The following is a 27,849-nucleotide window of genomic DNA, read 5'->3' as shown; positions in this document are numbered from 1 at the left end:
GCAAACTTTACAACACATATTTAATAATAATAATGATGAGTTTAAATAAAGTAAACGGATATTAATAATTATAATCATGGCAATGTGTGTGTGTGTGTGTGCAGTCAGCACCAACCCTATTCAGGGTTTAAACGGCTTCCTCCAAAGGAGAAAGTTTCATGGGAGTATAAAATTCACAAGTCGCAGGTATATCCCCGTTATGGGAGATGACGACGTTAGGTTTTTACAACTTTTTGCAGAGGTGTCGACGTCTACCTACATACAGCACCTTGACTTTCCAAATTGGTCACCCATTTCAGTAATGACCAGGCTCAATGTTGCTTAACTTCGGTGATCTGACGGGAACCGGTGTGTCAACGTGATTATGCCGTATATAATTATGGCTATGCCAACAAAATATTCTTTTCATTGTTTTGACTCTGGAGTATATATCCGACACAGCTAGACACAGTTAATCAACAGAGACCCACATCACTCTATATAAAAGCATATAAGATATCAACGGATATACACTCGAGAGTCAAAGTAATGAGAAGAATATGCTGTTGTCCTAGCCTTAGTTATTACTAAAAACGAAACACTTTATACGTGACAGACCGATTGATAGAGAAAGTCTGTAAAATAGGATTCATCAGATCATGGAAGTTAAGCAACAATGAGCTTGGTCAGTACTCGATGGGTGATCGTTTGCGAGTACCAGGCGTGGTAAGTGGGAGGATATCGACATTTACATGCAAGAACTGCAAAATCCTAATGTCGTCATCTCTCCTTATAGAGAAACACATGCAACTGAGGGAGGAGTAAATTGTAAATTTAATATTCCCTAGAAACTTCCTATTTCTGAAGAAGACTGTTCAACCCGTCTATCGAGAATAATAATCATCATTCTACTCCTTTTTTTTTCTTGGATGTGAGCGTGTCTAATTCGCGTGAGTCGTGACCACCCCCTGGGAGTTTTTGTTTCGCCACCTGAAATGATTGGTTCTTCTTCAACGCGTCTGGCACGTGAGACACACACACACACACACACACACACACACACACACACACACACACACACAAAAAAAAAAAAAAAAAAAAAATAGACGTAGTGGCCGAGAAATACGACCGATAACTGGTCAGCACTTTTCTATTGATTTCTGTCCGTTCATCTTTAAATTATATCCCCGTGCTCGTGTGTGTGTGTGTGTGTTTTTTTTCTCCTTTTTTTTATGGGGGGGGGCGTTTTGCGCATTGTAATAACAATCTGCAACCTTAAAATATCAAAAATATCTACTATTATATAAAAAAAACTTTGTGAGTATGTCTGTCTCCGTGTGTGTGTGTGTGTGTGTTTGTGCAAGTGTGTGTGTCTGTAAGAGAGAGAGAGAGAGAGAGAGAGAGAGAGGGAGAGGGAGAGAGAAAGAGTGTTTGTGTGTGCAGGTGTGTGTGTGAGGTCGTTTCATATTGACGCGAAAACTCGACTTTTATGAAATTTCAACAGAAGTTACTTTATGTGCCTGGCAGTGTTCTTAGATAAGTTTCGTATCGGAATGTCTTCGATAAGTACCTCTAATCTATAATCGAAATAATCCGATGAAAGAAGGAACACACTATTTTGACCAAAGTTAACACCTTATACAGCCTAACATCACAAGTGCAATCAGACATATGATTTTTTGTTTAAACAGCAAAACACCCCCCCAAAAGCAGATGTTTATCTCCACATCTTGTGGAGATTTGTTTCTATTTTTCATATTTTGCATACCAATGCAAATATTAGCGATGAGATAGGTGTGTCAGAAATTTCGTGAAAAATATTGAATAATTCCACCCCGTCTTTCCAAGCTTATAACTCCTCGAAAAATGTAATTCAAGACCTAATTGTTTTAATTAAAGGAGCAAGGACCAAGGTTTCATTAAAAAGAAAAAACAACATAAAAAACAAGCAACGTGTTTTGTTTTTTTTAAGGTTTTAAACTTCGGACTTTACATGTAAATTTCTAAAAAACACTACTTTTTTGTTGTTTTAAATTTGAATATATTATTTATTGATCTTTTATCTTCAATTTGTGATATATAAAACTTTGGTGAGTAAATTAATTATTTACATTTTAATAGACACTTTAAAATAGGAAGGTGCGTGAATTAAAAAAAACGTTTGTCTAAAATATTACATTCGGTTTATTGGAAAGAGCATAAAATTTCACATTGACCCTGAAAATATCGTAAAAATTGAATCATTAGAACAATTTTGATACATTTTTAGAGTTTAAAAATTGAGAAATACTAAGCTCGTAAAATTCAATTAATTTCATTACTGTTCTTTAAAAAATAAAAATTTCTATTACTTTTAAAACAACTTTAATAGTTTATTTTGGTATATACTCCCAATTCTGTGGATCTATATTAAAACACCTTGTTAAACGTTGTGACATATTTCCATTCTATGGAGATCAGCAAACGAGCACCCTATAATTTTATTATACCATATTTCTTCAAACTGAAACATAATTATCAAAGTATACTTACGCAGATAGATATGAAAAGTCTTTATTAAAGTTTGTGCTTATTTCCATTCTATGGAGGCAAGGCGCGAACCAAGACCCCACAATTTTATTATACCATCCTATTTAAGTTAAAACATGCTTATCAAAATATTATTATGTACATCTATATCAAAAACACTTGTAAACGTTTTTTTTTTAATTTTTAAATTTTTTTTTCCATACTTTGTGGACCAGGCGCGCACGCAGACTCCAACATTTTAATGAATCATCATGATGCCAGATCAAACATACCAATTCCTGTGTCTCGATACATCTTCTATCATTATATGTGATCAGTTTTCTATAATAGTCAACCATATAGTAGCCTATTCGTGACCAGACACACACACAGACGCTCAGCTTTATATATATATTTTTTTTGATAGAGAAAGAGATAAGCACACACGCACATACAAGGACAGAGAATGGATCCTGCTGTTTGTCGAATCCGAGCGAAACGTCTTCCCCTATTTTTCAACATCTCTTAATGTGTATGTCCCTGAAACTTTCGCCCATTTTGTTAAGAGGCCTATGAACAATATTATATTAAATATATATTTTTTAAATTTAAAATTTTGTTTCCACGTATACTAGCATGGGTGCCCGGCGTTGCTCGGATGTTGGGAGGTGTGTGTTTAGCAAAAAAAAAAAAAAAAAGTGGCAATAGGAAGGCAGGCTCGACCCCGTACCGCGAAGGAGGAAACGAACGGTAAAAAACGTGACGTCTTTGCTGTTAAGACTACCGCCAAACCGAAAGTGACGTAGGTTTAAATTAAGGCTACACAATCGAAAAAAAAATACTCTTGCGGTCTCTACCAAATTACTAAAGACAATTTCTGGTCTAAACATTTGAAATTTTACATAAAGTTATTCACAGATAGGGCAAGCTTTTTAATCAGTTTGGATCGAAAATTTGAGCTACAAATATATAAATCTATGTATGCATGTTTGTATGCCTACTCAAAACTTTCGATAGTGGGGACGGATTTTCACAAGATAAGTATCGTTTTGAAGATCGACCCTTCAGACGACAAATACCGAAAAATTGGCTAAAAACATAAATTTCTTCACCCACAACTGGGCACTTTTCTAAAGGGGGTGGGTAAATTTTTCACCAATATTTTCGAAAGTCATCGCCTGCTTTCGATTGCCTAGCCTTAATTTAAACCTACGTCATTTCCGGTTTGGCGGTGGTCGTAACAGCAAAGTCGTGACGTTTTTCCCACGTTCTTTTTCACCTTCGCGGTACAGGTTCGAGCCTGCCTTCCTACTAACACTTTTTTTTCGCTCAACACACACCTCCGGGCACCCATGCTAGTACATATATAAAAAGTAAAATTGTATGTGTGTGTGTACATTTCCCTACCAAATTACTCTGTCAATTTTTAATCCATAGACTCGCAAATTGACATAAAGGGTACTGAGATTTGGGAAAATCTTTTTAATCGGTTTTCGGCCAGAAATTTAGCTGTCAAGGGGTCAAAGTTCAATTATTTGAACTTTTGAGAACTCTACAAAACTAATCCGCCAATTTTTTAGTCTAAACACCTGAAATCTTAGATGTAGGTCACTTTGACATGGATAACACTTTTTAAGTTATTTGAGCTCAAAACAATAAATATTAAGGGATCCCAATCGGGGTCAAAGTTTTAAAAAAGTTTGAACTCTGCGGTCTCTACTAAATTACTCAGCCAATTTTTTGTCTATCCCCTCTAACTACTTTAACATGCTTGCATATCTCCCACTCTGTCGTAAGGACTCTGACAGACATATGCACGGGCTTGGAGTCTATATTCGAAACACCCTCCCATGACTAGAGAAACTAAACTAGAATCGGACGATCAAGCCTTTATGTGATTTAGACTTAACATGCAACATAACATTAGCTACTTTTATTTTCTCTGCCGCTCTCCCTTGACCCAGGACTGTACCCTAATAAACAAAGTCTCTGACAGCATAGACAGCGCACAAGTACATGTATTTGGTGACTTCAATATCCACCACAGCAACTGGCTTGGATTTTCTACTCACACAGACGCAGCTAGTACCACAACACATAACTTCTCTATATCTCATTTCCTATCACAGATGGTTACGTTTCCAACTCGTTTCCCAAACCAGAAAGAACAACACGCATCACTTCTAGATCTGTTTCTGGCCACAGTTCCCGATGACTGTGTAACTAATGCCCACAGCCCACTTGGGAACGCCGATCATGCAGTGGTAATGGTTGAAATAGCCCTAAACTTAAGAGCCAAAACTGAAGAGTCACTGCTCAAAACAACGAAATATTATAAAAAGGCTGACTGGGAAGCCATCAGGGATCTCATCAGGGACGCCCTATGGCAAAACATATTTTTACTTCCTACTGAACATTGCGCAAATGATGCCAATGAATGGTTCAAAACGACAATTGAAGCACATGTTCCAACGCACAAATTTTATAGCAAGCCCCACTTTTCCCAATGGTTTACTTCTACTTGTGCAGCTGCAATAGCGCAAAGGCAGCATGCGTATCGCAAATTTAACCGACACAAGTCTAGTTCAAACAGTCAGAAGTACATAGAAGCCAGAAGTAACCGTAAGAAAGAAATAGCAACAACTAAGAGAGAATTTACTGAAACCACCACAAAACGCATCGAAGCACAGAAATTAGGAACCCGCGACTTCTGAAAAATCTACACGTGTAGTAAATAATGGTCAATTAACAATTCACCTACTATCCAACAATTATGAGGTTGTTTGCTCTGCAACTGAGAAGGCTAACGTGCTTGCCAGTCGGTTTGCCTCCACACTGGACCCTGCCAACCACCCACTCCCTGACTTTCCTTTGCGGACAGACACCACACTAGACGATCTGAAAATTACCCCTTCTCAGGTGCATGCTATCATAAGAAATCTTGACACTGCAAAAGCATGTGGACCTGATCTCATCCCGGCTGTGCTATTAAAAAAGTGATCCGCCGAAGTAGCTGCAGTTCTCTCCAAACTTTACAACAAATGCCTTAATAGATTTTGCTTTCCTGACTGCTGGAAAACTGCTTCTGTGGTACTAGTTTTTAAGAATTCCGGTGAAAGAACTGACCCATAAATTATCGCCCCATTAGCCTCCTCCCACTTTTCGCCAAAATATTTGAGACCATAATTAACCAAGTTCTAGTCCATCACCTTACGGATACTAAACTTCTGACTGACCAACAATATGGATTTAGGCAAGCCCGTTCCACAGCAGACATCCTAACTGTAATCTCAGAATGTATATACCAGTCACTGGACAAAGCGGCAGAGGGTAGAGCGGTAGCTCTAGATATATCTAAGGCTTTTGACAGGGTATGGCATGAAGGTCTTCTCAGAAAAAGCAGATCATATGGTATCACTGGAAGAATGCATAACATAATTAAATCCTTCTTAGATAAGAGAAAAATCCAGGTTGTCCTCGACGGTCGTACATCTAAACAATATGATATAAATGCGGGAGTGCCTAAGCGTCTATCCTTGGACCTCTGTTATTCCTAATATTCATAAATGACCTCCCTGACAAAATTGCTTGTGAGATGAGAATATATGCTGACGACACCACACTCTATAACAGACACGGCAGGAAAACAAATGAACACCTATCTAAAGAAATGGCAGAAACACTAGAGGATGGCCTCCGATCTGTAGTGGAATGGGGACATAAATGGATGCTCACATTCAATGCTGCCAATACTAAACTCGTTTCCTTCAATAATTACAAGAAACCTTCTCTACCACCAATAGCAATGGCCAATGACTATTTATCTGAAAGTACATCCTTTAATCTCCTCGGCCTAACGCTCTCAGGAAACATGAGTTGGAACAATTACATTGAGAGTATCTCCAGGACCGCTGCGAAGAAGGAAGGTTCTCTCTACCGTGCTAGAAAGCTACTAACACCCGAAAGTATTCTATACCTCTATAAGGCCACCATTCGCCCATGTATGGAGTATTGTTGTCATATTTGGGCTGGTGCATCTGCCACTAGTCTCTCGCTCCTAGACAAGGTTCAAAAGAGAGTCGCCAATCTGATAGGTCCTGAACTGTCATCTAAACTTCAGCCTCTGTCCCATAGACGAAATGTTGAATTCCTCTGCCTGTTCTACAAGTACTTTAATGATGAATGCTCTGACAAACTGCAAGTAAGTTTTTAATCAGTTTTTGAGCGAAAATTAGTCTGCTAAGAGGTAAAAGTTAAAAGAGTTTACCTTTGCAGACTCTACCAAACTCCTCCGCCAATTTTGGGTCTAAATACTTTAAATTTTAGATGTAGGTTATCTGGACATGGGTCAAACTTTTAAATATATATATATAGAGAGAGAGAGAGAGATAGATAGATAGATAGATATAGATATAAATAGATAGATAGATAGATAGATATGCACATAAAGTTATAAACAGTGCATAGTGCTCGAGCAAAACCCGGGTGTTTGGAGGTGTATGTTGAGCAAAAAAAAAATGTGGTAGCTGGAAGGCAGGCTTGAACCCGTACCATAAAGGAGGAAAAGAACGGGGAAAAACGTGACGTCTTTTCTGATACGACCACCGCCAAACCGGAAGTGACATAGTGTTAATTTAAGGCTAGACAATCGAAAGGAGAGGATGACTTTCGAAAATATAGGCTTAAAAAGCGACCCCCTGTTGAAAAACGCCCAGTTAAAGGTGAAGATATTAATATTTTTACCCGATTGTTCGATATTTGTCGTCTGAAAGGTCAAACTTCAAAACGAAACTGATCTTGTAAAAATCCGTCGCCTCTGTCAAATGTTTTAAGCAGACATGCAAACATACATGCATACATAGATATATTTATATATTGGTAGCTCAAATTTTCAATCCAAACCGATTTAAAATCTTGCTCTATCTCTGAATACCCTCTATGTAAAATTTCGAATGTTTAGACCAAAAATTGTCTGAATAATTTGTTTGAGACCACAGAGGTAATTTTTTTTAACTTTGACTCCTATTATGACTCGTTAACATTTATTGTTTTGGGCTCAAATCAAGTTATTAAGTTAGATCCATGTCCAAGAAACCTATATCTAAAATTTCAAATGTTTATACCCAAAATTGTCGGAGAAGTTTGGTAGAGTTCTCAAAGGTCAAATCGTTGAACTTTAACCCGTTAACAACCAAATTTCTGCCCGAAAACCGATTAAAACCGTTTTCCCCAAATCTTAATACCCCGTATATCAAATTTCGACTATGTAGACTGAAAATTCACAGAGTTATTGTGTAGGGAAATCTACACAGACAGACACACAGGCACACACAGACAGACAGACACTTTCACTTTTATATATATATATATATATATATATATATATATATATATATATATATATACATTGAGATCACCACTTATCAAGTCCCGCAAGCCACTCGGGAATAAAGGTTATTGCGTGTACAGTAATCAATGAGATAGTATTGTAGTAATCATTTATATTGGAGATTTGATAAAGTGTCTTACTTAAGAGGGCGGTTTGTCAGGAATTTGTTTATGTTGGACTTGAAGACATCCAAGTTGTAATCAGGTGGGAAACAGGCAAACGAAAGAGAGTTCCACAGGCGTGCACTTCTGAGAAAGAAGCTCTGCTCATGGAATCTACGTTTGGATTTAGGCACAGATAAAGAGTGGGGAAAATTTAATGATAGTAGTTTCAGCTAGGCGGGTGTTTATCGTGAAAGACTGGCGAGAGGGGGTGGCGAGATTGGAGCTCAGACGGGCACTTGCCATGGAAATAACGATAAAACAAAGGCTCGCAACGTCTCTTCTGTGGGAGAGAGGCTGCAGGGAAGAGAAAAGGGCATCCCTCACTAAGCCACCAAGTCTATTTTGTACTCTGTCAAGGCAAGATAGGCTGCTTTTAGCAGCTCCTGCCCAGATGTGGCAGCAGTACTCCATCCTTGGACGCACTTGGCTTTTATACAGATGGTGATCCTTACGAATCCCTATAAATACCTGATTGTGCATCTAACGGATTGCATAATACTTAGTTTGCTGCATCTTATCAGAAAAAAGGTCACTACAAAATTGCAGCCAAACCGGCCACGCAGTTTCCTAGAAAAGGCGGAACGTACAGTAAGAAAAGAAAAGTAATATTCAACATAAATAATAACATACAAAATGCAAAAATTAATTTATACATGCCATTTACGAGAGAAAACATCCAAAGAAACAAATTCTGCTGGTAAAAATACAGACGCATTTCACGCTTCCGTATTCTTCGTAATCGCGGTACTGTCCTAATTCTAATATACGACCTCCAAAGTAATTAAAATTTGGGGGATACTAAATAAATAAGTAAATGTGTATATTGCAGGCTTAAAACTTGTATGAGACAATTGCACTGCTGAAAACAAAAAAATGCGGTCTTCCGTACTTTCTAATGTTTAGGGTTAGAATAATTGAATAAAGTCCATGTTTTTAATCAGTTACACCCACCATTTGCACGTTGTGAACAATTCGCCAGATGACTCTAACACATTTTTGGCGCTTTCCATATCAACGTGAGAGAGTCATCTCACGAAAAAAAAAATGTGCATGACTAATTACAAAACATGTGTTTTAATCAGTCATATATACAGGGTTGGAGGATAGAACAGAAAAGACGATATAATTCCATTTTCTTTTTATGAAAACCGATTTTATTTTTATTTATTTTTTATTTTTTTATTTATTTTTTAACTTATTTTTATTTATTTATTTATTTATTTTTTTTTTTTTTGCAGACAATCTACTAGTTGGCTAGTTGTGCACAAATCCCAAGAACGATAGGAGCCTTCTATCATGTCTGAAAGTGCCACAATATTCAACGAGCGAGATTGGAGATGCGCCGCTGTACGACTCATGTTCTCTACCGATGCAAGTTATGACACCAGGACTATTGACAGTATCCTCAAAATGTATCATTGGACAGCTAGGATTAACAGAGTGATGAAAACAAAGTTTCAAGCCACAGCTATGGTCTTTGGCGTGGTTTTAAGTAAAGGGCATATCATTTCACATCACATTTTCAAAGTCAGCTTGAAAGTGAACACCAAAGCGTACCTGGATGTGCTGAAAAGTGCGATGATCCCCTGGTACAGTCAGGTGGCTGCTGGCAGACCCTGGGTGTGGCACAGAACTCGGCCCCGACCCAAACGTCCAGAGATCCAGGCTTGACTTAAGAAGACGTGCTACGACTTTGTACCTTCTTCTCACTTGCCCCACTCCTCCCTTGGCCTGAATACGCCGGACTGCTTCGTTTGGTCATACGTGGAGAAAGTCAACAATATGACCTCCCACAACACCAAAGCCAGCCTGGTCGCTGGCATCCGCCGAGTATTCGCCGAGCTCCCTTCGGCGTTTGTAGAAAAGGCATGCTCCCAGTTCCGGACCCGTATCGAGGCGGTAATTGAGGCTGAAAATATCAGCTTTACTACATAATCAAATTACATTAATTGATATTTTTCGATAATTGTTTGAAAATAAATGTTGTTTTTTAAAGGCTACCCAATTACCGACCACCTTATATATATATATATATATATATATATATATATATATATATATATATATATATATATATATATATATATATATATATATTGGAGTCTGTCTCTATTGCGGTGCGGAACCCTTCTTTGTGCCGGCAGAAAGAAACATCTAACACATTGTTTCTCTTTGGGGAACTGTAAATCTTTTCTCGTGTTTTTTTCCCCCTCGTTGTGCCATTATTATATATATATATATATATATATATATATATATATATATATATATATATATATATTATTATTATTATTATTATTATTATTATTATAGTTTATTAATGTTTAAAAAACGAATGTTTAAAAAAAACGATTAAAATAATGGCACAACGAGGGAAAAAAAACGTGAGAAAAGATTCACAGTTCCCCAAAGAGTAACAATATATATATATATATATATATATATATATATATATATATATATATATATATATATATATATATATATATAGGATGAAAGAAAGTGTGATGAGGGACATTGACATGTTCACACCAGAGAACTTTTATGGTGCCTTCCATAAGCTGTTGGAACGGTACAACAAGTACATTGCAGCCGGAGGAGATTACTTCGAAGGATACTAGAGTTTTTATGCGTGAACTATCAATAAAAGTGCTTATGCGCCAAAAAGTCTAGAAACTTATTAAAGGCACCTCCTATATGATAAAATTTAAGTAACAGTTCGACGAAAAACAAATTATTTCAAACTGAATTGTAACAGTAAAAAGTTATGTCAAACTTATGACAAAGCAGGGGTAAAGCCATATCTAATATAGCTGATATAGATACCAAAAACGTTATTTCAACCTTAAGCGTGACAGACTAACATAATACTGTTGCAAGCTTAGTCGTGATTGAACAATGCAAAAATATCTGTTTTAATTCTGACTTTTAAAAACTAATTCCTGACAGGCCCAATTAAAATGTATTTCAACAGAAATGGCGACGGGTTGACGAACATACTATTTTCATTTTCATCGTGACAGACGGCAGAAAAGGCCATGTCAACGTTACAAGTTACAGATTGTTAAAATACTATTTCAACAGTAAACGTGACAGACGAGACAGAAATCTACTGATGTTTTAAGCGTGACAGACAAAACAGAAGCCTATTTCAACTTTAAGCGTGATAGTCAAACAGAAGTCTATTTCCACTTAAAACGTGACAGACAAACGGAAGTGTATTTCAACTTTAAGCGTGACATACAAACAAGAGTCTATTTCAACTTTAAGCATGACAGATCAACAGAAGTTTATTTCAAGTTAGAACGTAACAGACAAACAAAAGTCCATTTAAACTTTAAACATGACAGACAGACAGAAGTCTATTTCAACCTTAAGCATTACAAACAAAACAGAAGTGTATTTCAACGTTAAGCGTGACAAACAAACAAGAGTCTATTTCAACTTTAAGCGTGACAGACAAACATAAGTCTATTTCAACTTTAAACATGGCAAACAAAACATAAGTGTATTTCAACTGTAAATGTGACAGGCAAACTGAAGGCTCCTTTGACTTTAAACATGACAGATAAAACAGAAATCTAGTTCAACTTTAGGCGTGAAAGACAAAAGAAGGATATTTCAACGTTTAGCGCGACAGACAAAACAGACTACTTATATAACATGCGTCCATTTCATCTCTGAGTTTAGAATAAGAGATAAAATGGAAGTGTAACTAATAGACGGACAGAGCGAAGGACGGACTATGGCCTATCAACAGACGTATCTAAAGAGGAAGAAAGAGACGCAAAATAAAAAGTAACGGATGAAGGTTTCGCGGCTCACGATCTTTGAGTTAAGCACGGTCTTACTGGGAAGACAGTGTGTTGAGGGAAAAGCGGGGGGGGGACATGTCAAAAGTGTAATAGCAGTTGTTGAAGCGAATACTCTAGAAAAGATGGAGGCGGGGAGGAAGGAAACCAATAATAAAATAGGAAGGAGGGGGGAGGAAAACGGTAGGAAAAAAAGAATTGCTGTTAGTTTGGTTCGATGCCAGCAAGCTAAATTATTGAAAGCTGGTTTTCCGTGTCGGAGGGAACGAGTGGAAACTGTTCAAAAATGTACCCACGAGTGGACCTAGTAACAGGTAGATGCAAAGAGAGAGAGAGAGAGAGAGAGAGAGAGAGAGAGAGAGAGAGAGAGAGAGAGAGAGTGGGGGGGATGATGAAATAAGAAGGGAGAGTAGAGGATAGAGATAATTAAAGTGAGGAGTGGACGTTCACGAACTGCGAAACAGAACAGTTATATAGAATGTTACAAGTGTAAACAGGAAAACTGATCAATATATTGAAAGGAACGTGTGTGTGTGTGTGTGTGTGTGTGTGTGTGTGTGTGTGTGTGTGTGTGTGTGTGTGTACTAACAGAAGTGCATACATACACACATATATACTTCGGAACAAGATCAAAGTGTAGTATCTGTTCTTCAGATGCTGCACTTCTATTTCTTGTTCTCTTTCGGTGGAGGAGCAATCCTTCACGACTGAGACAATTTTTATTTTTGTACCTTTTCTCCACGTTAAAAAACGACCCTGGTGTATAACTCTGTCCCGTGGGGAGGCATAGTAAATAGGTACATACATACATATATATATATATATATATATATATATATATATATATATATATATATATATATATACATATATATATATATATATATATATATATAAAGCTGAACGCCTGTGTGTGTGTGTCTGGTCACGAATAGGCTCCTATATAATTGACTATTATAGAAAACTGATCACATATAATGATAGAAGATGTATCGAGACACAGGAATGGGTATGTTTGATCTGGCATAATGATGATTCATTAAAATCGTGGGATCTGCGTACGCGCCTGGTCCACAAAGTATGGAAATAAAAAATTTAAAAATTTAAAAAAATCGTTTACACGTGTTTTTGATATAGATGTACATAAGAATACTTTGATAAGTATGTTTTAAATTAAATAGGGATGTATAATAAAATTGTGGGGTCTGCGTTCGCGCCTGGCCTTCATATTATGGAAATAGGCACAAACTTTAATAAAGACTTTTCATATCTCTCTGCGTAATTATACTTTGATAATTATGTTTCAGTTTGAAGAAATATGGTATAATAAAATTATGGGGTGTTCGTTCGCGCCTGACCTCCATAGAATGGAAATATGTCACAAAGTTTAACAAGGTTTTTTAATATAGATACACAGAATATTGTGATAAGTATTTCAGTGTGAACAGGTATCGTATAATAAATTATGGGGTTTATCTATTTTATTTTTACTTTCATCATATTTTGCTTTGTTTTTGATACCCCCAAATTCGAAGCTATCTCATTACAACCCTTCCTTTTCATAACGTATCATACTTTCATAAATCAGAGTCCATTTTCTGTACGCTGTTTTTGAATCCATTGAAAACATCGTTACCCACACAGCATCAGCCGTATAGTGCAATGGTGAGAAGCCTTGACTGTCATTTGGGCGGTCGGGTTTCGATCCTGGCTTGAGGCAGTTGACTGTCTAGCCGCACTGATGAGCTGTGAAACAGCGAAACAGTACTGTATGTGGATGACTATACATATATTCATATATATATAAATATGTGTTTGATTTTTTTTTATTACCGTTTTATCTGTTTGGTTATATATGTTTCGGTTGTTGGACCCTGTTTACGATCTAACAGCCTCGTCAGACATTACAGAAACATTCTGTAATATCCGACGAGCCTGTTAGATCGTAAACAGGGTCCAACATCCGAAACATATGTAACCAAACAGATAAAATAGTAATAAAAAATAAAACACATATTTGCTCTGCAATAGTATTGAACACTCTCTTCAGGTTTTTACTAATTACCAGTTTTACCTATATATATATATAAATATATATATATATACATATATATATATATATATATATATATATATATATTTATTTATAACTTACTAACTAGCTCTACCTACGTACTAAGCACTGTTGAAGTAAATACTTAAAGTTTACGTATAAATTTATACTTTCGTATATTGATTTTATGTGAGTAAATGAAGTATATATATATATGTGTGTGTGTGTGTGTGTGTGTGTGTGTGTGTGTGTGTGTGTGTGTGTGTATGTGTGTGTATTAAACACTGAACAGGAGGTCAGAAAATCATTGGTACCGTCGGTTTAAAGTCTAGCATAAGGGGGACTAGTTAATGGTAAATAATGTTAGGCATGAAATATATATATATATGTGTGTGTGTGTGTGTGTGTGTGTGTGTGTGTGTGTGTGTGTGTGTGTGTGTGTGTGTCTGTGATTTAGATACATTGTCGAGCGGAAGTTTAAATGAGAAAATGGTCACACACTTTTTGAAGACATTTTTTTTTTTAATTTAACTGAAAAATTTTGAAAAATCTTTAAAACAAAAAAAAAAAACCTCTCAGACCGGACTAGCTACATTGATGAGGCTTTTTTTAGTGAAATATCGGCAAAAAAACAAAACAAAAAAAAACATTTTATTCTCACATTCGATACTTAAAGTTGTTTCAACATTTTTTATTTAAATTGTCTTCAAAAAGTGTGTGAATATATATATATATATATATATATATATATATATATATATATATATATATATATATATATATATATATATATATATATTGGTGGTGGGGTGAGCGGAGTAAGCCGTTAAATATTTTCTCTCCCCATGGTGGGTCATCTTATAAAATTTGGTAGGTCTATGTGAAACGGCGTGAGCTTGAATAGGGTTTCGCCTCTGAGGCCCGCCCCCTCTTAGTGGGGGTGGCATTACGTAACTCATTTTTACTTCTTGATAACTCTTCTATCATTGCATGTAATTATCTTAGTATAATAGTAAACAATGTAGGAGTCTATTCACGTACACATAGACATATTCACAGCTGTATATATATATATATATATATATATATATATATATATATATATATATATATATTATGCTTGTGTGTGTGTTCTTGTGTGTGTTCTTATATGTAAAATTCTTTAATATTAATAATTTTTCAACTACAGACAATAGTTTTTATGACGCCTATCAGACATTAGTTTTTAGTATGCGCTCATCAGTGTAGGAAATGATAATTACTGCTGGTCAGGAGATTTGTACGCAGTCAACAAAGCCATCCTCGGATTAGCAAGCTGGCGTCTTTTCATCCAGGCCATCGGCAATTAACATACAAAGGGAAATAAATTAAGTCCGTATGTAAATAAATTCAAAAGTATTGAACTAAAAAGAAAACGATATATTTTTCAAAAGTGCTCAATAAAATTGTAGAGCTATCATAAGTGAAATTGCATAAACACTAGGAAAATTCTATGCTGATTAATTGCGATTAACGTTGTGGGAAACGTTGATGAATCCACGAAAGGGTATTCTGTTGTTTATATCATTTCACTTATATATAAGAGATGTTTTATATCGAAACCATCTATCTATCTATCCCTCTATCCATCTATCTATCTATCTATCTATCTATTTATTTATCTATTCATCCATCTCTCTATCCATATATCCGTCTATCTATCTATCTATCTATCTATCTATCCATCTATCTATCTATCTATCTATCTATCCATCTATCCATCTATCCATCTATCTATCTATATATCTCTCTATCTATTCATCCATCTATCTATCTATCCATCTATCTATCTATCTATCCATATATCTATCTATCTATCTATCCATCTATCTATCTATCCCTCCATCTATCTATCCATCTATCTATCTATCCATCCATCTATCTATAGATCTATCCATCCATCTATCTATCCATTTTTCTATCTATCCATCTATCTATCCATCCATCTATCTATCCATCCATTTATCCATCTATCCATCTATGTATCTATCCATCTATCTATCTATCCCTCTATCTATCTAGCTCTCTATCTGTCTATCTATCAATCCATCTATCTATCTATCCATCTATCCCTCTATATATATTTCTATCTATCCCTCTGTCTATCTATCTATCTATCTCTCTCTCTCTGTATATATATATATATATATATATATATATATATATATATATATATATACAGATATATATATGTGTGTGTGTGTGTGCGTGTGCGTGTGTGTGTGTGTTGTGTGTATTTAGACAGCATTTTTTTATTTATTTATGATAGACATTGTTGAACAGCACGGAGTGTTTTTGTATAATCGTCTTTTTTTTTGTAATGTGTCCATTTTTCGTATAGTCATTCTAATATCTCGGACGAATTTGTGTAAGAAAGTTCCATAGTCATTTTCGTCCACCTGTTTTTTTTTCTTTGTTTTGCAAGTACTTTCAACCGATTTCCTCCAGTCGTCTCCAGGCAGGTTTTGATTAGTGTTTCAGTTAAAAAATCTTAATGCTTTTATGTGCTTTAGTTGAAATTACGTTTAAATTACTTTAAATAGTGAAGCGTCTCGTGTATAATATATATATATATATATATATATATATATATATATATATATATATATATATATATATATATATATATATATATATATATATAAGAGGGGTGGGCAATAAGTTATGCCTCTGACCCACTTCCTATAGCAGTAGAGCAACAAAACTTGGCACAGTTATTAGTATTTCTCAACATATGAACCACCCAGAGTTATGCATTTCTCCCATTCGTTTGATGCAGCTCTGAAGACCGTTTTTGTAGAACACCCCAGGTTGGTCCTCCAACCACGACGTGACTTCAGAAATCAAGGCTACTTCATCTGGGAAACGCTTTCCTTTCAAAAACGACTTCATGGCTGGGAAGAGGTGAAAGTCAGAGAGTGCAAGGTCAGGAGAGTAGGGAGGATGGGGTGAGATTTCATAACCACACGCCCGTGCTTCTGATCTGGCGACATACGAGTTGTGGACCGGAGCGTTCTCCTGCAGGAGGCTGGTACCTTTGCTGATCTTGCCCCACTTCTTGATTTTGATAGCTTTCCTTAATTTCCTCAAAAGTGAAGCATAATAGGCTCCTGTAATTGTGGTACCCTTTGCAAGGAAATCTGTCATCACTACTCCGTCCTGATCCCAGAAGACTGTGAGCATAACCTTGCCAGCGGAGGACTGCACCCTTGCCTTCTTTAGAGGTGGTGAGTCCAAGTGCTTCCACTGCATTGACTGGGCTTTGGTCTCTGGATCATAGTGATGGACCCAGGTTTCATCCTGTTTAATCAGTTTTTTAAAAAACTTTGACTCATCTTCTTGGCACATCTCCAAATTCATCCTCGAGCACTCAACGCGTTCTCGCTTCTGGAATGGTGTGAGCAATCTGTGAATCCATCTGGCAGGCACTTTATGCATATGCAAATGGTCATGAATGATAGTTTTCACAGACCCTGTACTAATCTTGACATTTTGGGTTATTTGGCGATTAGTAATGCGCCTATCTTCCAAAATCGCAGCCTCAACTTGACGGACAGATCCCTCATCAATGGCAGAAGGGGGAGGGCGACCAGGTCTGGGAGCTGTTTCCACAGACTTCCGGCCATGTTTGAATTCAGGATGCCAGCGTTTTACAAGGTCATATGATGGGGCATTATCACCATAAGTTTCTTTCATTTCATCAAAAGTCTCCTGTGGTGTGCGTCCTTTCAAATACGAAAACCGGATCATTGCTCGACATTCGACAGGCTTCATTTCACACCTGACTCAGTTCAAACACATGTAAAACAGAAACACCAATTAGTTCAGAGCTGTAATTTGCCACATAACCCGTAGAGATATAAATCATTGCATATGCAAAATTTCAGCTAGATTAGTCAACTGGAAGTGGGTCAGGGGCATTACTTATTGCATGACCCTGTATATATATATATATATATATATATATATATATATATATATATATATATATATATATGTAAAGAGGAACAAACCAAAACTATATGATTATTAATAGTTCGTTTTCATATAAAGACTTCATTGAGTTGATTGATTTGAAGGAATAAAACACCAGTACAATATTTGAAAATATAGTTGTACTTGTAACGTAAAATGGATGCGTTGTTCCACTTTTGAACGATAAAAATAACCGTTATCGTTCAAAGCGTGGATAGCATTTATAGAATGGAGTGAGTGAAATTTTTAAAAACATATAGAATTTAAAAAGATATTATGCATTTTTTTTTCGGAATGAATACAGACGTTAAAATTCAAACCATATATGAAATGAACTGACTGTTTACTTGTTTTTATTTATTGATTGATTATTTATTTTATTATCGATATTATTTTCTGTGGTGTAAGTTAGTCAACTTGTATCTAAATTTAAATTCTGTTTTTTTTTTTTAAAATAAAGTTTGCGATTCAAACGGATGGATCGCAGATGCCGTTACGCTCCTTAATTGTATATTAGTTTGTAATAAGAACTGATTCCGAAAGTTTTCAGCGAGATTTATTTAAAATGAATTTAGCTTGTTTAAAGTTAAAAGAATGTCGATGGTGCAATGGATAGAAAAATAAAGCATTTAGGTTGGTTGGTTGTTTTGTTTTACGGCATATCAACCCTTTTCGAGTTATTTAATGCCGAATCTGGTGATTTTGAAGTACGATTTTTTAATATAGTATATTTGTTTTTTAAGTCGTATTCTATTTAACCCATAGTTGGGACCCTAACAGGTACTACCACTCCGGTTCAGAGTGGACCTGGGAGCAATGCCAATTAAAGGGTGACTCCACACTCCCTAAGGCATGCAAGCTGGGGCCTGACCATCGGATATAGTTTAAGGTCATATCCAGGACCGTAAAGCATTTAGGAAATTGTTATTTTTATGCTTATTCGGGTTCTCCTTTAGTTTACATTGAGTTTCACTAATACATATTTGATGACAATTATGGCATGGTATAGTATTTATACTTGCATTAGGTGTGGGTCTGTTTAAGAAATGCTTCGTTGTTTTAAATGTTTGTTTTACCGTTTGTGATGTGGTTTGTACTGTCGCAGGAAAAGGGTAGTTCTTGGTCTTTCTGGCCTTTGAAGCTGCTGCTATAGATGGTAGTGTCATCTACATATATGTCAATAAATAACCTTGGGAGTTTATTCATGAACATAGGGAAGAGCGTTGACATTCTGATATATATATATATATATGTATGCATATATATTTATATATATATATATATATATATATATATATATATATATACGAGCAAACAGTTAATAAATATGTTAGAAACACTTTGAAAAAGAGTTAAAAACATATTTAATCTGAAAAGGAAACACTTGATAAGTGGATAGTCCTTAATCCGCGGAGTTTCGAAGAAATACTTTCCTTCTCATCAGCGGGTAGGAATTAGCAAAATGCGGGATCGGATTTTACATACAAAAGTATTTGATGAAACAACAAGTAAGTCAAAGATCTTACTTGATAACAAAAAGTGAAGTAGAGGGAATATGGTGAAGAAAAAGGTGATTACACGTGAATGGATAGTCTGGCGGAGGTAAATAATCCAATGACGGTAAAATCCAGAAATATAACTCCAAGAAAGTTAATGTAATTTCCATTTGCACAAGTATAATCCAAGGAAATCCCGTAATTGGAAGATGGTTCGAAATAATCCAAAAGGCCGAAATCCATGGAATAATTCACAAATATGTACAAAGAAAAGAAAAGGGGAAAATTCCAATAATATTACTAAAAGAAAAATAAGAGATCCTTTTCACACACGGCTGCCAAGACATAATGTAAATAAGAAAGATCAGGGAAGAAGAAGAAGAAAAAAGATCAGGGAACAGAAGAGGAAAAAATTAAATGTTGATAGAATTAAATATAAAGTAGAAAAGCAAATGTCAAAATGGCCCAGACAAAAAGATGTTAAAAAGCGCGAAAAAAATATAGGGCAAAAAAGTAGCTCAACTGAAATGTACAGGTTATTACTTAAGAAAATGTCAGCAAGAGTTGTTAAAAGACACTAAATGGAATAAATTAATTAATAAATAAATAAATAATAAATAAAAAAATAAAAATAAATAAATAAATAAAAAATAAAAGTAAAATATAAAATAAAAAATATTAAGAGGATGGCCGGTATCTGCAAATTCAGGATGAAGTAAATAAGTATGTAAGTAAATGCATATAGTAAAATATAAGTAAATATACATACAGGATATGAATGTGTTGGTAGATTGATGTATTAGATAGATAGGAATATTTAAAGACTAAAACGGAAATTGCAGATAAAAAAAATTGCAGATAAAAAAATCGGCCAAGCAAAGAAGAAATAAAGAATTAAAATAAAGGATTATTCAGTTCTAAAGTATTAAGAAAGTAAGTAGAAAAAAACGATAAAGTTAAAGAAAAATTATATATATCTGAAAGGTTGAAGTAATAATTATGTAATTTCAAAATTACCATAATTAAATTTGAACTTATGTTTACAGAAAGAGATCAGTTGGTTTTTAGAATTTATTACATTGTTACTTTGAGAGGAAGTAATTATAGTTATAGCTTCGGTTGCGCAGAGGCGACATGACTTAGAGTCTAGAGTATGAGACTTCACTTTTTTATGATAGTCAATTTGATTGAGAAGGGGGTATTGTTAGAGTTAAGTTTTTAATTAAAGTGGTTAGAGAAGTTCCTTGGTTATTATTAGAATTATGGTTGTTAAAAGAAGAAATGTGGTTAGATATTCTTTTCTTAATTAATGTTGAAGTAGCGCGGATATATGTATGTACTTTATTAAAAGCTCGAGATCTGATATTAATATTAATTTCCTGATTTGTATTAGTTAAATAGTTTGAATTTTGTTCATAGTGTTCAACAAATAGTGGGACAATGATTGTATGAGGACTATTTTGGAGGGGATAATGAGTGTTGTTAGTGTTAGGATAGCTTTTTTTACACAGTGATCACCACTTATCAAGACTCGGAAGCCACTCAGGGATAAAGGTTATTGCAAGTGCATTACGTTAGTGTGGAAATTTGATGAAGTGTTTACTTAAGGGGCGGTTAGAAATATTATTATTCTCATGCATATTATTATTATTATTATTATTATTATTATTATTATTATTATTATTGCTAGTTGTATGATTGTAGATGGAGGGGCTGCTTGAGTGGTGTATTGGATTAGTAACTATATCAAATGGAGGATGGGAAGAAGGATAACTTGAAAACGAAATATTAGTGTCTGTTATGGGAGGAGTGCGTGGGAGCTCAGTAATTGTGCATGAATATATAACATCTTTATGGATGCAATCATTATTGAGTGGGCAAAGATGTTTGTTATTACAATTACAGTTAGTTTTGGGTTTAATTGGGAAAGGGATTTTTAGTGCTGATATAATTTTTTTATTATTAGATGTAAAGATTTTGTGCTAAATTAGGCATAGTTGAATAAGAAATTCTTATTGAGTTTTTATTGAAAATAGAACTATATCTGTGTGGGTATTTAAAAGAGTTTTGTACAACGTAGAAGAATTCCTTAGGTACATTAATTTGGACATTTACGCTAAATGGAGGATAAAACCAAATATTTTTCTTTCTCCTGATGCAACTGGGTGGGTTAGAGGCATTGTGATTAGTATTTTGGTTTGGATTATATATGTAGACTGGTTCATTGTTATTGATAGCGGCAGATCTTGTTATTTGAACTGGTTTCTTACGAGTCATATTGTGTGTGATTACAGATTTAATGCGGCCTGCAGGAGGAGCATAATGATTGTATTTAATCTTTTCCTTGTGTCCTAAGTTCCATAAGGCATTATTGAAGAAAGTAGCATTTTGAGTAAAAGTTTTTTTATTAGCAGAAAGAGTAGAAATTCTTCTAGAGACGGATGGTACTATAGAATTTATAATTGAGTTGGGGTGGTTAGAAGATGTATGGACGTATAAAAGCATAAGGTTAGGTTTATGGTAGGGGCTATGAGTTTCGGTGTTAAGATTTAGTGTAACATCTAGAAAATTTGAAGTTATTTGTTTGGTTCGATAATTATAGGAAGGTCAAACTTATTAAAGAAGTTATGTAATTTTTTAATTGTTTTGTTGTACTCTCTTTGCCTGGCTGTTGTAGTAAAAAGGGCATCATCTCTATAAAGGCTCCCTTGGATATGTTTAAAGTGGTATTCAAGTTCTTTCAGTAAGAAGAGTCCCACTAAATTGGTAACTTCTGCAGAGTCAGAAGGACCCATCAAGATGTCAAAATTATCAGGGGTGTCCTTTCTAGTCCAAAGATTATTGTTAAATTGTATAAGGGACTTTCTCGCTAGGAGAATTAATTTAATTTCTAAGTCAGCAAAGAAATTGATTGATAATAATTTTGGATGTCAAAGGTTATGAAGTTAAGGAGGTGTTTATTTTTAAGGGAGACAAACCAATTAATTACGGAATCTGAATTCAGCCAAAGAGGGTAACTTACTTTTTCTTTAATAGAAGGGATGATTCAATCTAAAATATTTTTGCTTACAGCACCTGAGTCAGAGTTAAATGGGCAGATCAATCTGATGGAGGGGTTGTCATGGAAATTAGGTTTATGATACTTGAAGGTGAATCTAGGGGTATCCGAAGAAATTATTTCAGTGAAGTTATGAATATTCATAGAAGTCAGTAAAAGTTTACCTTCAGAATTAATGAAATCTAAACTCTTAGGAGGGACTACTTTATAAGATTTTTTAAGTTCTTTATACAAAAGTCTTTTATATGGAGGATAGTCAAGTTTATATTTTTTTGTCATCAACAGGGACGAATATATGTTTATTCTTTTTAACTTTTATGACAAAATTATTTATTTTTTGAGTAACCGGATTTAATTTTTTTGACTAAATTTAGCATATATATATATATATATATATATATATATATATATATATATATATATATATATGAGTGTTGGTCCAATTAATCGGAATCGGAAATCGGGAAAATCAGAATATTTGAGGGTATCGGAATCGGAAAAATTAAAAATTGTACCGATTTTCCGATGCCAAAACGATTCTTTTAATTGTTTTTTTTATGTATTTGATTTTGTTTAAAGCTTAATCTTCCATTGCTAATAATAATGATAAAATAATAAAGAAGCTAAAATCGATAGATCATCCCTCACAAGTATATTTTTACGTTTAGGAAAATATCTGCACAGTTAACATGTGTGTGTTTTACGGTAATCAGAGAAAAATACAACTATGTAGTTAAATATTTAGTGATTTATAAAGAATCGGAATCGGTAATTGTATCGGAATTGGGAATTTAGTACAGAATCGGTAATCGTATCGGAATCGGGAAAAATATTGGAATCGTCCCATCACTAATTTATACCCATATAAAGATACGTGTAGTCCTGACTATAAATAATTTATCGAAAGCTAGAATTCTAGATGAAAGGAAGGTACATTACCCAATCGAAAGGCATGGGTTGGAATTGACTAAATAAACAACCTCATTCAAATGCTGAAAATACAAACCAATGATCATATTAATATTTTTATTATCCAAATATAGATATGAATTATCTAGATCGAAACAATTATGAAATGAATAAACACGAATACAAATTGAATAAACAAATGTAATACTATCTGAAGCGAATTAATAATGAATTAAAGCTGAATTTTTATATTAATAAACGGGGTTATTTATCTATTTTTTATAATATATATAAATCCTCAAAATCTCTGGCCTTGATGGGGGAGAGACTAAAATTTGCTGCTATGGTTTTATATGATCTGAAATAATAGCAAGGGGGACTTGATTCCAAAATATTTCTCATATGTTATAGCTTCCCTCTTTTGGAAATAGGGTATATCCAGTATCAAATAATCCTAAGCCGCTGTGAAATTTACTTTATCAATGAAAAATAAAGTGGGAAGATGTAACATATGAGAAATATTTGGAATCAAGTCTCCCCTTTTTATTATTTCAGATCATTTGAAGCCATAGTAGCAAGTTTTTTCTCCCATCCATCAAGGCCACAGATTTTGGGGAAATATCAGATATTTTGTAATTCATTTGCAAAACTAGCAAAAACAAATGACTATGATTGAAACATTTTATGGCTGTAAAAAAAGTGCCAAAAATTGACTTTGGATGATGGAAGATACTCTTAATGGGCGACCATAAGGGCAAATGTCACATAGCGTACTACACAATTCAGGGCATTACCTTTCCAACGAGCCCCCATTTGTTAAAATCTGATCGATAACTGCTGAAGTTTAATGTTGATATTAATAAAAGGGCAATTTAGTTTTTTTTTTATGTGGTGAGCTAATATATATGAAAACCTATTAAATTAATCTAATATACTTGAGAAAACCTGTCAGAACAGTTTAATCAGGTTCAAATTAATTACAAAGAGATTAAGTATAGAATACAATTCATAAATAAATAAGTCATCATAATTACTGAATCAAAGTAAGTACCAAATTAAACATTATTGCGTATCCATACTACGAATTTAGCCTAAAATAGGAAGAATTCAATATTAATATAGGGGTTAAGATAAAAAGGTCTAAAAACGTTAGTGTTATACAGAGAACGACGTATGATCTTCGGGAATTCTTTTAATTTTACTATGTTAACACAATATATATATATATATATATATATATATATATATATATATATATATATATATATATATATATATATCATTCAAACACTACCGTGTTTGAATACATGGTTAAGTGGCAGTTTTAGTCATTTAGAACTGCTTTAAAGCTTCACCGCTCACTCATTTTTCGACCAGATTTCAAACAATTATTGCAGTTCATAGATAACCTTCTCAGCTATATTGTGAAAAAAAAATTCAATTTTCGTTCAGTAAAACAAAAGTTATGATGAATTTATTGGTGTTCAAAATCGTAAAAAAAAAAAAAAAAACTAAGGAGGTGAGCGACGTTTTTTATGACTGGTTTCCATAGCAACCGGGTCGCTTCAGCGACTACTGTTGCTACCAAATTCACCGCTCTCGCAAAGGGAGATAATTGGGGGTATTTTATTGAAAGTAGACGACTGGCGTACATTGTTACATATGTGTATGTTATGTTTATGAGGGCAAAAAAATAAGACTGAAATTAAACAAAAAAGAGGTGAATTTACTGGAAGCCTGGAAAAATCATGGATTTCAATAGAAAAAATGCTAGCATGAAAAGTAATATGGCTAAGCTTAAATATGGAAAAATAAATAACTATTTGTTAAAACTGGAAAAGAAAAGAACAAGATATTCTAGTAAAAAATATAACAAATTTATAACTTAAAACATTTCAGTATTAAGATTGTTTAAATTCAGTTTAAGCTTATCTAATTAATTCTTAATGCTGCCAAATTTTAAGTTAAGAGTCAATGCTTGAAAAGCAAACCAATCTGAAAATATTATCGCACAATAATATTTAATAATATAATGATTCATTTGATGATCAAATATGTGATTTAACGTTGTATATATATATATATATATATATATATATATATATATATATATATATATATATATACGTTTTATTATTTTTCTGTAAAAGTCTGAGGAAGCTACAGACGACCAAAAAATCGGCCGAGTAGCTGAAACAATAATGTAACTTAACAGAAAGATACGGTAATAAAAAATAAAACGCATATTTGATCTACAACAGTATTGAGCAATTTCTTCAGTTTTTATTAATTACCATATATATATATATATATACATATATATATATATATATAGTAAATAACTGATAAAAAAAATTATATTCCAAAATTCATGATGTTGACCATCTTATAATTTATTCCTTTAATTCAATTGACATTTACAATGCTTGACAGTATCTGTTTTGTAGCGCAAAATCAATCACTTAATTCTTATATCAATCAGTGAATCCATTATGCCCTTAACTCATCAGAAGAAATAAAAACAATCAATCCATCAAAAGGAAATAAAGTGTGATTTGACATGATATATATATATATATATATATATATATATATATATGTATGTGTGTGTGTGTGTGTGTGTGTGTGTGTGTGTGTGTGTGTGTGTGTGTGTATAATAAATACAATAATTTATTCATGAAAATCTGATTTTTTTTCTGGTACGGCAGGCCCTAATAACATATAATCTTATACGTTTATGCAGCGTGAGTTGAACATTGTCCCAGGCGACACTACGCCTTTCGGTCAGTTTTTAGCACTTTTCCCGACACAATTGATCGATCACCTCGCAATGAAGCTAAAAGAACGTGGCGTTTGACTGAGAGAGCGAGTCTTGCTCACAACATCACGAACGATAATTCGACTGCATCATACTTCATAATTTAATAAACATTCGCTTGAAAATGTCTGGCTAAAAAGAAAAAAAAAAAAAAAATATATATATATATATATATGTATATATATATATATATATATCTAGAAGGCGATGCGTGATCTGCATGTACGATGGTCGTTCCAAAAGTGAAGCCTCCTATTTTTTTTAACTAAAAAGAATAGAAAAACTATATAAAAAGGAACGGCACCATTAAAACGAGGGATCTTTTACGATTTCGAACATATTTTTTCTACATAGTCACCGGCATTCTCAATGTACTTTTGCCAGTAATGATTGATGGCTGTACATGGGCGCTCGGAGCGCGCTTTGTTATAAGAGGAACGTTCCAGTCGTAAAGCCTCCTATTTTTTTATATCAAAATGTTGAATAGCCAGCATTAAAACAAGCAACGTTTTGTGGTCCACAATTTATATTTCTACATAGTTATCACCATTCTTAATGCATTTTTGTCTGGGTTTCAATGACACAACACTGCTTCAGAAGCACATCGATAACAAGCGCCGCATAATTAGAGTCTCACACCGCCAATATCTGCAACAGGGATGTAGATAGTTTCCAGTCATGATTGCATATGTTCAGTCATCATAACAATGCAGTTTGCGACCCCTCTCTGATCAACCAGGGTAGAATATATATAAAAAAAATAGGTGGTATTAATTTGGAAACACCCCTAGTATGTATGTCTGCTTTTTTCCAACTTTAATAGCGTTTCCCTCATGTGCGTCTCTCTTTCTCTCTCTTCTTTTCTTTCTCTTTGATTATATCTATATAATTATCAAACTCAAATGACCTTGTAACGATGTATGTAACCCACTTTCCGGTTTACGTCATCCGCTTGCGCATGCGCGCATAAACTTTAACCCATAACAACGTAAACAAATAAACACAGATCGCTTCTTTTGTAGATTTTGACCTGCGCACTGAAATATTAACGTTATTACTTCGAAATTATTATTTAACATGGGAAAAGTGGGGTTTAAAATAACTTAAACGTAATACAGAAATGAACGATGTAAAAAAAAAGCAGATATATCAAAATTTGAATTTAACTATAATAAGTATTATGGTATCTGTTCAGTGCACATTTACCTATAAGTATGGTTAACCACGTATAATTCAGTAACAGTAATTTTTTTTCAAAAATAATCAATTATAATAAACAGAACCTCTCATAGAAATCTATCTATATTCTTTTTTTATTTTAATATACTTTCATAGAAATGTTTCTGTTATGCAAAAAAAAACTATTTTCTTTACGTCACAAGTGTCACGCTCATACATGAATTCCATAGCTAATATAACATACTGACCCAACGAGTCACGGGTTGTCTAGTATATATATATATATATATATATATATATATATATATATATATATATATATATATAATGAAAATAAAAGAAAATTTTAAAAAACTATAATTACACCAAGCCCTATAGAAAAAGAAAACGAAAACAACAACAATCGCTGCTGAAGATAATCGGATGCATCGATAGAAAGCGCCCGAGAAGAATATGACCAAAAAACAAAC

At 34.0% G+C, this 27,849-nt stretch overlaps 1 protein-coding gene and 1 pseudogene across 1 annotated transcript in view; both read right to left on the bottom strand.

Moving 5' to 3' along the window:
- LOC145249563 (uncharacterized) overlaps nt 1-27,849 on the bottom strand; it is a 410,569-nt gene that overhangs the window by 325,705 nt on the left and 57,015 nt on the right. The gene's annotated exons all lie outside the window — the stretch shown is intronic.
- On the bottom strand, nt 257-375 carry LOC145249948 (5S ribosomal RNA; annotated as a pseudogene).

The sequence above is a fragment of the Euprymna scolopes genome, chromosome 28, assembly GCF_053919585.1.
Source record: "Euprymna scolopes isolate OS-2025 chromosome 28, ASM5391958v1, whole genome shotgun sequence".
NCBI classification, from domain to species: domain Eukaryota; kingdom Metazoa; phylum Mollusca; class Cephalopoda; order Sepiida; family Sepiolidae; genus Euprymna; species Euprymna scolopes.
This window is presented reverse-complemented; position numbering and strand designations above follow the sequence as displayed.